We start from the raw sequence: 10,104 nt of genomic DNA on the forward strand, positions 1-10,104 counted from the left end.
TTCGATTCCCGCTTACAGCCAACATCGGTGACGAATATATGAACTGGTCCTGGACACAAATGAGTACCTGGCGACGTGTAAACATTATACTGGGAAGACAAAGGCGGCCGGCGTGGTGCTGGCCACCGACACCCCCCCCCTCTTGTCCCATGCAGGCCTTCATAGGTGCTCGCCAATAGCACTTGCCCCAACTGTCTGTTAAGGCTATACGGGGATCTTTATATGAGTATTTTTGTATGCAGCGTGACTGTGGGTGAGCATAGTTTTATTTCTTACTATTATTGTTGTTTATTTATCACAAAATCTAAACTCTTTTTAGGGAGGGTCCTGCCAACTATTCGCAGTAGGAGAGCGATGTTGTTGCTGTATGCGATCCAAATTTGACACTGGTAACCCTGAATAGTTCTTCAAAAAACACGCGTAAAATGAAATTTCATAACTCGGAACGGCTTTTCCCATTAACTTCATACAAAAAAATGTAGGGATGTGTTTTCAAGACATTCCAACTCTACCCCTAACCTAAAAATGTACACCTATATCACTTTTCACAATACCTAAATATTAATTAAAAAACGAATATTAAAACGATTGAATAAAAACTAATTTTTAAATAAAATTAACCTTTTCAGGGAACTCACCAAAAGATGTGCATGTTGATATGACTGGAAAGATGATGTGGAGGCATTACCGTTGCACTGTAAGCATGGATGGATGACGCAGCCTCCCGGTGCTTTTTGTTGCATGATCTCACGGCGCGTGCTGGAGTGCGGTGTGGGACGTTCACCCATGCACGCACCCACGCACGCACGCACGCACGCACCCACACACCCACCCACGCACCCACCCACCCACCCACGCACCCACCCACCCACCCACGCACCCACCCACCCATGCACGCACGCACCCACGCACGCACGCACCCACCCACCCATGCACACACCCACCCACCCACGCACCCACCCACGCATGCACCCACCCACGCACGCACACGCACCACCCACCCACGCACCACCCATCCACGCACCCACGTACGCACCCACCCACCCACCCATGCACGCACCCACCCACGCACCACGCACCCCACCCACCCATGCACGCACCCACCCACCCATGCACGCACCCACCCACCACGCACCACCCACCCACGCACCAACCACCCACCCACCCACGCACCCCCCACGCACGCAACCACCCACCCACGCACCCACCCACACATGCACCCACCCACCCCACGCACGCCGCACCCACCCACGCACGCACGCACGCACCCATCCACGCACCCACGCACGCACCCACCCACCCATGCACGCACCCACCCACGCACGCACGCACCCACCCACCCACGCACGCACCCACCCACCCATGCACGCACCCACCCACCCACCCATGCACGCACCCACCCACCCACGCACGCAACACGCACCCACGCACGCACCCACCCACGCACGCAACACCACCCACCCACCCACGCACCCACCCACGCACGCAACCACCCACCCACGCACCCACCCCGCACGCACCCACCCACGCACGCACGCACCCACACACGTACCCACCCACCCACCCATGCACACACCCACCCACTTATGCACGCACCCAACCACCCACGCACGCACCCACGCACGCACCCACTCACACACCCACCCATGCACACACCCACCCATGCACGCACCCACCCACCCATGCACCCACGCACGCTTGTACACACCTTGTAGAGCTCCTCGTCAAACTGGCTGAGCTGGGCCACCTCCTGCATGACCTCCTTGCGCATGAAGAAGGGCGGGTAGAGCGGCGTGTAGCCCTGGCTGTAGAGACGCTGCAGCGCCAGCTGGATCAACGCCTGCTCCAGAACACCAGCGGGCCCTGACGGAGCGATCGCAAGCGGGAGTTTAGTTTTTTGATACCAACACAGTCACTGAGCACGGGCCCGAAGGAGAGACATGCGACCGGCCGACCGCGATGCCGACCGAACTCGTCACCTCCGGGTGTCGCCACGTCTGCGTCAACGTCAGTCGCTGCAGACACACAACTCCGTCACACGCACAGCTGTCGAGCACAGACCCGGAAGGACCAAACCTCAAGTGACCAGAAACAAACCGTGCTATTGATAGATCCAAGAGTGTAATGGGCTTCTTGAATTGAGCACGGTTATGGGAGAAGAGATGATGGGAAGAGGGAATTCCAAAGTGGAGCAGTGCGAGGGAGGAAGCATGAAGTGAAGAAATGTGACGTGCATCTTCAGCAAAAATCCCCGAAGTCGGTATGAAATGGCTCAACATTGTTTCTTCAATGAAACGCAACGTGACGGAGAGCGCAGCACCACGCACGCACCTGTTATGTTGATTGCTCTCGTTGACCCTGGAACAGTCTCACCAGCGTCCCAAGAGTATTTTTCAGGAGGGTTCTGCAAGATTTCCAGCAGCTAGTTCTACAACACCCTTCTTCACCATTGGAACCTCATTTTGCCAGTAGCAAAAATATGATAATTAGTTTTTTACCCTTTAATCTGGCAACAAAACTGACACATTTTTTACGAGTCATGTTTGCATTGACCCACAATACCCTGCAGTTGGAATGCAAACAAAAAACATAACTCTGATAATGTATGCACTGTCCTTGAAGTTGATTGGTCCACACCCTTCTTCTCCAAATGACAAAATGGTCCACGCAGAAAGGGCCCGCAGAAGCGGATAATCCAGAGCTAGCTCCGAGAGCTCACCTTGAGGAAGTAGCCCCTGCTGCCTGACACGATGGCCGCCTTCTCGCCCTCGTACCCGTCCACCATCACCACGAGGTCGACGTGTGAGTAGCGCTTGCGGACGGTGACGTCGCCCCACGTGCGCTCCACCTTGTTGTCCGCGTCCTGGACACCCACGAGCGGTCGCCCACGACACCCACCGGACCCCGTCGCACTCTTATCATCATCATCTCCACCTCGTCATCTCCACAGCGTCACACCGGCACGGCATTGGGACGCGACACGAAGACGCGTGCGCGACACGCACACGCTGCGTGATGCTGTGTGTGCATGCTATGCTATGTCTGTGCGAGTCCGTGTGTCTGGGTGAAGCTGTCTGTGTGGGTCCATGTGTGCATGTTATGCTACGTCTGTGTGAGTCCGTATGTCTGTTTGTGTCTGTGTGTTGCGTGAGGCTGTCTGTGTGGGTGTCTGCATGAGGCTGTCTGTGTGGGTCTGTGTGTGAGCTGTCTCTTTGGGTCTGTGCGTGACCCTGTGCCAGTTTGCGCATCTGCATAATTCTATGTCTGTGTGTGTCTGAGTGTCGCTGTTGGTTCCTGAGTCTGCGTGTCTGTGTGACGCTGCGCAATTCTGTTGCCCGTGTCTGCGCAACGCCGAGTCCTCGTGATGACGGAGAATGCCTCAACCTCGTCGTTGCTCACGGGCACCGAGGGGTGCAGGATGTTGCCAACCTCACGGAGGCTGTCGAGGCGCACGGCCTCCAGGCGCAGGCGCTCGGTGTCTCCGAGCGCGATCGCGTTGTCGATCTGCAGGCGCAGCACCTTGATCTGCGCCACCGACAGCGCCTGCAACAGCAATGCAAAGTCTCCCCCTGTAGTGTTGAACAGTCTCTAAGGACAGATGCTTTCGAGCGAGCACCTATTAAGGCCGGCACGGCGCACGACGGGAGCGGTGTGGCAAACAATGCTCTCGGCCGTTTTTGTCTCCAGGCCGCAGTGCTGATGTTTAAGCACTGCAACAGGCACTTATTTAAAGATGAGTCGACCTAGGGGAGGCTCAGGCTAGATGGCAAGATATCGCCGCCGTTAATGCAAACGAGAATCGAACTCAGCTCGCCGGGTCGTAGCACAATGTGCTAACCACTGCGCCACCGTTCCCCACATACACACAGTGCATGATTGCAGTGCTGCACCTTTACCCAGTATTGTGGCTCGATCTGCTCCGTGATTTGGGCTACCGGGAGCTGCACTGGGCACCATCCCTCCCTGCTAGTGGTAGGAGATGCACGTAAAGTTGAATCACGTCAACAGCATGTGTGGTCCTACGCTCAATTAAGAATTGAGGCATTGGCGCTCACCAGTGGTGCAAATTCAACATGCCTATAATGAGTGGACAGCCACTGTTCATCTTCCCCAAAAACGTGGCACTCAATTGATCGACTCCACAGAATGACGGGCAGAGCGATTCCCTGACCAGGATTGAACTCGCCACCGTCTGACTGCGAGCCGTTCGCGAGCACTGCCGTCGCGCCACTGCTTGTCGGGTTCGGCCCAACAAGTTCGTCGTCGCGCATCTCCGGACACGATAACGGCCCGGCGAGCACTTCTCAACAAAACGCTGCGCCCAGGCCAACCGCCAGGCCTGCCGCTCACAGCAGCGGCGCTCGCGCGGTGCCACAACTGCCCGCGGCTGGAGTGCTTACGGCAACGCGTCCGCCGTGAGCTCATCGAGGCCCGGCGTCCCTCGGGAGAGTCTCGTCTTGCCCAGGCATCTTCCTCTTCTACAAACACGCACATGCACACAAACACGCGGCGTCAACCACCGCTGCTGCAGAACCAGTGCACGCACTTGGCGCCGCACCTCCGATGAACACGGTTGGCTACGCACGGCGAGAAATAAGTGCAAACATACTCACGGGGCAGTACGAGTGGGGACGTCGGGTTTCACGTGGGTACAAAGCAGGATTCGGAGCAGTTGATGTCATTCTAAACGAGTTGGTTCATTTCACGGTCCAAATTACACCACAAATTGTTAGGAAATACGTGGCGTGCCACTGCCAGGTCTGGTTACGTGCCAAGGCGCAGAATCCAGAAGTCAATCAGCCAACGGGGCATTCGCTTGGTGCCATGCTGGTGGTCAATGCGACCATGCCTGTGGCTGCCGACGTGGCCATGCCGGTGGTCAGTGGCGCCGGTGGCACTACCACTGTGGCACTACCACTGTGGCACTACCACTGTGGCACTACCACTGTGGCACTACCACTGTGGCACTACCACTGTGGCCCCCCCCCCCCAGCGAGGACTCTGACGCAAGAGTCGAGCATCTGAGCCTCGGGCAAGCGGGGAGACGCGTTCTGGTCTCGCGATCGCTGGCGCTCGCACCTTCATCTTGTCGCCGATGGTTTTGCTGCACAGGTTCTTGAGCTTGTTGAGGTTGTCAGCGCGGTACCTGCCTGTACGAGACATCGCACATCGTCACACGCCGCGTGGTCATCACATCACCACTTACCATCATCACAAAGCCAATACCGCCCGCATTACATATTTAGCATACCACATCCTACACTGCACCACATACCAAGCCACATATCCAATACCACACCAAACAAGCCAAAGGTCCCCTATATAGCCTAAACAGACTGTTGGGCCAAGTGCTGTAGAGAGCCCCTATGAAACCCGGCCCACGAGGGGGTGGGTGGCAGCACCAGTGGCCGGCCCGCCTGTTTGTCTCCCCGAGTGGCGATGTTTAAATACGGGCACCAGGTACTCATTTGAGGTTGAGTAGATCTAGGGGAGGCCCATGGAACGGTGTCGATAATCGTCACTGGTGCTGCGCCGTGAGCAAGAATCGAACTCGCTGGGTTTGTAGCGCAGCGTTGCTAACCACTCTGCTACCAGCTCCTCCTCACACTACACATACCACCACCTCGCGTACCCAATACCACACACACACCGCACGTGGGGAGCGTAATGTAGCGTTTAGCGCGGCCGCCCGAGTTCGATTCCGCTCTATGGCCAACATCAGTGATTATTTGAACTGGTCTTGGGCCTCCCCTTGGTCGACTCAGCCTAAAATAAGTAACCCGGTGCGGTGTGTAAAGGGAGACAAAGGCGGCCGGGCGTGGTGTTGGCCACCAACCCCCTGGTGTGGCCGTGCCCGCCTTCATAGGCGCTCGCTAACAGCACTTTGCCCCAGCGGTTTTTTACAGGCAACACGGGGGAGCTTTGTGTCGTGACGCCCCCACGGCGCCTGTGCCAGGCTAGGTGCAGGGTGTGGAGGATGCGGGGTCGTCCGCTGCACTCACAGGCGCGCCACTGCGTGTCGGCCTGCACCAGGGTGTCCCACCAGGCACACGTCTTTGTATCTCCGCGTCTGGTTCTCGCGCACCCGTGCCGGGTCGCCCCCCCTTGTCCGCGCGGAACAGGTCCAGGTCGAGCACCATGGCGACGGTGCCTGCTGCTGCTGCTCCTCGTCCTCCTCTTCAAAACCTCGTGGTCCCTCTTCACGGTCCTTCCTCCTGCTGCACGACACACACACGACACACACACACACGACACACACACAACAACACCACACACGACTACACACACACACACACACACACACGACCACACACACGACACACACGACCACACACACACGACACACACACATACAGCTCGTCTCCCTCCACTGCGCGTCTCACCTCGCCACATCGTCAACATATTGTCTCGCTCCATCTCCCTCTTGACCACCTCGCTTCTCCCCTTCCCCAGCTACTACTCTCACTTCCCTCTAGCTCTACCTCCTCTCGTCTAGTGCTCGTCTCTCACCCCCCCCCCCCCCGTCTCTACCCCCCCCCCCGAACCTCGTCTCCCCCCCCCGTCTCTCGCCCCCCCCCCCGTCTCTCCCCCCCCCCCCCCGTCTTCTCACCCCCCCCTCCTCTCCCCCCCCCCCCGTCTCTCACCCCCCCCCGTCTCTCTCCCACCCCCCCCCGTCTCTACCCCCCCCCCGAACTCGTCTCCCCCCCCCCCGTCTCTCCCCCCCCCCGTCTCTCACCCCCCCGTCTCTCACCCCCCCCCGTCTCTCTCTCACCCCCCCCCCGAATCTCACCCCCCCCCCAGTCTCCCCCCCCCCCCGTCTCTCACCCCCCCCGTCTCTCTCTCACCCCCCCCCCGAATCTCCCCCCCCCCGTCTCTCCCCCCCTGTCTCTGCCCCCCCACCCGTCCTCTCACCCCCCCCCCGTCTCTCCCCCCCCCGTCTCTCTCTCACACCCCCCCGAATCTCACCCCCCCGTCTCTCACCCCCCCCCGTCTCTCTCTCACCCCCCCCCGAATCTCACCCCCCCCCGTCTCTCCCCCCCCCCCCGTCTCTCACCCCCCGTCTCTCTCTCTCACCCCCCCCCCCGAATCTCACCCCCCCCCCGTCTCTCCCCCCCCACCCCGTCTCTCCCCCCCCTGTCTCTGCCCCCCCCCGTCTCTCACCCCCCCCGTCCCTCTCACCCCCCCCGTCTCTCACCCCCCCCCCCTGAATCTCACCCCCCCCCGGTCTCTCCCCCCCCCCCCGTCTCTCCCCCCCCTGTCTCTGCCCCCCCCTGTCTCTGCCCCCACCGTCTCTCACCCCCCCCCGTCTCTCACCCCCCCACCGTCTCTCTCTCACCCCCCCCCCCCCGAATCTCACCCCCCCCCCCCGTCTCTCCCCCCCCGTCTCTCCCCCCCCCCCCCGTCTCTCCCCCCCCCCGAATCTCACCCCCCCCCGTCTCTCCCCCCCCCCCGTCTCTCCCCCCCCCCGTCTCTCCCCCTCGTCTCTCACCCCCCCCCCCCCCCGTCTCTCACCCCCCCCCCCGTCTCTCCCCCCCGTCTCTTACCCCGTCTCTCTCCTCTCCCCATATCCTACCTCGTCTCTCTCCTCCTCGTCTCTCTCTCCACCTCCTTCTCTCCCCTGCTCCTCGTCTCTCTCCCCGTCTCTCTCCCCGTCTCTCTCCTCTCCCCGTCTCTCCCCCCGTATCTTACCTCGTCTCTCTCTCTCTCTACCTCGTCTCTACCTCGTCTCTCTCCTTGTCTCTCTCCACCTCCTTCTCTCTCCTGCTCCTTGTCTCTCTCTCTCCATATCTTACCTCGTCTCGTCTCTCTCCTTGTCTCTCTCCTCCTCGTCTCTCTCCGCTGCCTCTCGCCCTCTCCACCTCGTTCAATGAGGCTGATGCAACCCGCGCATTGCGCATGCGCAACACGCCTGCGCCGCCCACGTGGCCGTGCGGCGTGACGCTCGGTCACGTGGGAGGAGGGGGTGCTGCCCGTGGCATTTGGTAAACCCACCGCTGTCAACCTCCTGTACACTACACTATACACTACACTATACACTACTATACACTACACTACTATACATGACTACATACCTGTCAACCTCTTATCAGTGACCCTACCTGATTACAGACCAATTCAGACCTTATTGGTCACTGCTTGCCTTTATAGATCTCAGCGTTCGTTCTACAAAGTCCCATCACAGGGGAGAGACACAAAGACACATGTTGTTCTTCTTGGTTCTTTCGGTAAAGTCACGTAGAAGGGAAGTAATAAAATAATAAAATAAAACATAATAAAATTATTCTCACGACGTTTCGGCCACAACGCAAGCAGCCGTCCTCAGGTGAAAACCAGGTCCGTCGAGGCGACAGAGTCTGAATGAAACAGCACACGAGCTTGGAGCATATATATAAGCTGGGCGCATTGACAAAGGAATTTGCATATCAAGAGGAATTTAGCATATTTATGGGAAATGCAGGAATGTGATTAGTACTGCATGTGCATTATGCAGGATTAACAGCATCAAAGGGAGCTGCAGTTGCTGCTGCTGCTGCAGTTGCTGCTGCAGTTGCTGCTGCTGCTGCAGTTGCTGCTGCTGCTGCTGCAGTTGCTGCTGCTGCTGCAGTTGCTGCTGCTGCAGTTGCTGCTGCTGCTGCAGTTGCTGCTGCTGCTGCAGTTGCTGCTGCTGCTGCTGCAGTTGCTGCTGCTGCAGTTGCTGCTGCAGTGCTGCTGCTGCTGCAGTTGCTGCCTTATCCATTTTCATATAACACTATGTATTATTCTACCCACCCTAATGTGTATCACACTGCTATATATTTACTATACAATTACGAAACCATACATTACTCTGCACACTGCACCATGCCAGTGAGTGGAACGCGGTCTGAAAGTCACCGTAAACGTGAACACAATCAGTTAAGATCCGAAATGGTTTATTACGTCCTTCCAATGATTGCTAAGCCAGAATCCATCTTCTCGGTTGAAATTGTCTCTGTGTTTGTATATGTGGATCGCCTCATGAACGAATCTCTCATGATAGCCAGATGGCTTGCAGAGAACCTCTGTCTTGGAGAAGTCAATGTCATGTGAGCCCACTGAATTGTAACAGTAATCTGCCACGGCTGAGGTGTTTGTCCTACCGTGTTTCAGGTCTGCCGTATGTTCACGGATGCGGTCTGAGACATGTCGTTTGGTTTCTACAATGTAACTGCTACCACAGAGGCAACTTAGTTTGTAGACGCCAGGGTACTGTATGTCTGGAACCACATCTTTTACAGACGGGACCATGTTGTTGTTGTTACCAGCATTGAAACGGCTGTACGCCGTACGGACCTGAAAACGCAATTTCCCTGTACAAGAATACGGGGTGACCCGTATCGATTGACAGCTATGCAAACCTATTTTGCTCTTTGTCGCTTGCCTCCGGTTGGTGGTGGATCCGAGGTCATACTCTTTGTTTTTTTCGGTAAAGTCACATAGGTAAAAAAAATACAAACAACTAAATTAATTCACAAAAATAAAATAAAATGAAAACAAATAAATTAAATCACGACGTTTCGGAAGCAACACAAGCTCCCGTCTTCAGTAGTGAAATTCACGACAGTAATTTTGCTGTGGCGGTTCCACCTGAAGACGGAGGCTTGTGTTGCTTCGGAAACGTCGTGATTTAATTTATTTGCTTTCATTTTTATTTTATGTTTGTGAATTAATTTAGTTTTAAAAAAATTTTACCTACGTGACTTTACCAAAAAAACAAAGAGTATGGATCCTTGCAGTCACGAAAACTTCAAATCTAGATCCGAGGTCAATCGCGAAACTCGACACAACGCTTGAACTCCAGGCCAACGCCGGCGTTATCAGTGCTCACCTGTTTACTACTGTGCAGCCCTGCACAGCCAGTGACCGTGGAAAATCCACGTTCGTATGGCGGGGGAAAGTCCTACCTAGGATAACCACGGTTGACTTCGCCCCCCCCCTTCCCCAAGATACTATTTCATTCTAGATTTCAAGCTTTCGTGACTGCAAGGATTCATACTCTTAGGTTTTTTCGGTAAAGTCACGTAGGTAAAAAATAAAAATAAAATTAATAAAAGTAATAATAGAAATAGAATAAAATAATAAATC

The 10,104-nt window shown here is 56.4% G+C and overlaps 1 pseudogene; it reads right to left on the reverse strand.

Moving 5' to 3' along the window:
* Positions 1–1,708: 1,708 nt before the first annotated feature.
* On the reverse strand, positions 1,709–7,951 carry LOC133339200 (serine--tRNA ligase, cytoplasmic-like; annotated as a pseudogene).
* Positions 7,952–10,104: the final 2,153 nt, after the last annotated feature.

Source organism: Lethenteron reissneri, unplaced genomic scaffold (assembly GCF_015708825.2).
Source record: "Lethenteron reissneri isolate LAM-NWPU_2019-01 unplaced genomic scaffold, ASM1570882v1 scaffold_1646, whole genome shotgun sequence".
Taxonomy (NCBI): domain Eukaryota; kingdom Metazoa; phylum Chordata; class Hyperoartia; order Petromyzontiformes; family Petromyzontidae; genus Lethenteron; species Lethenteron reissneri.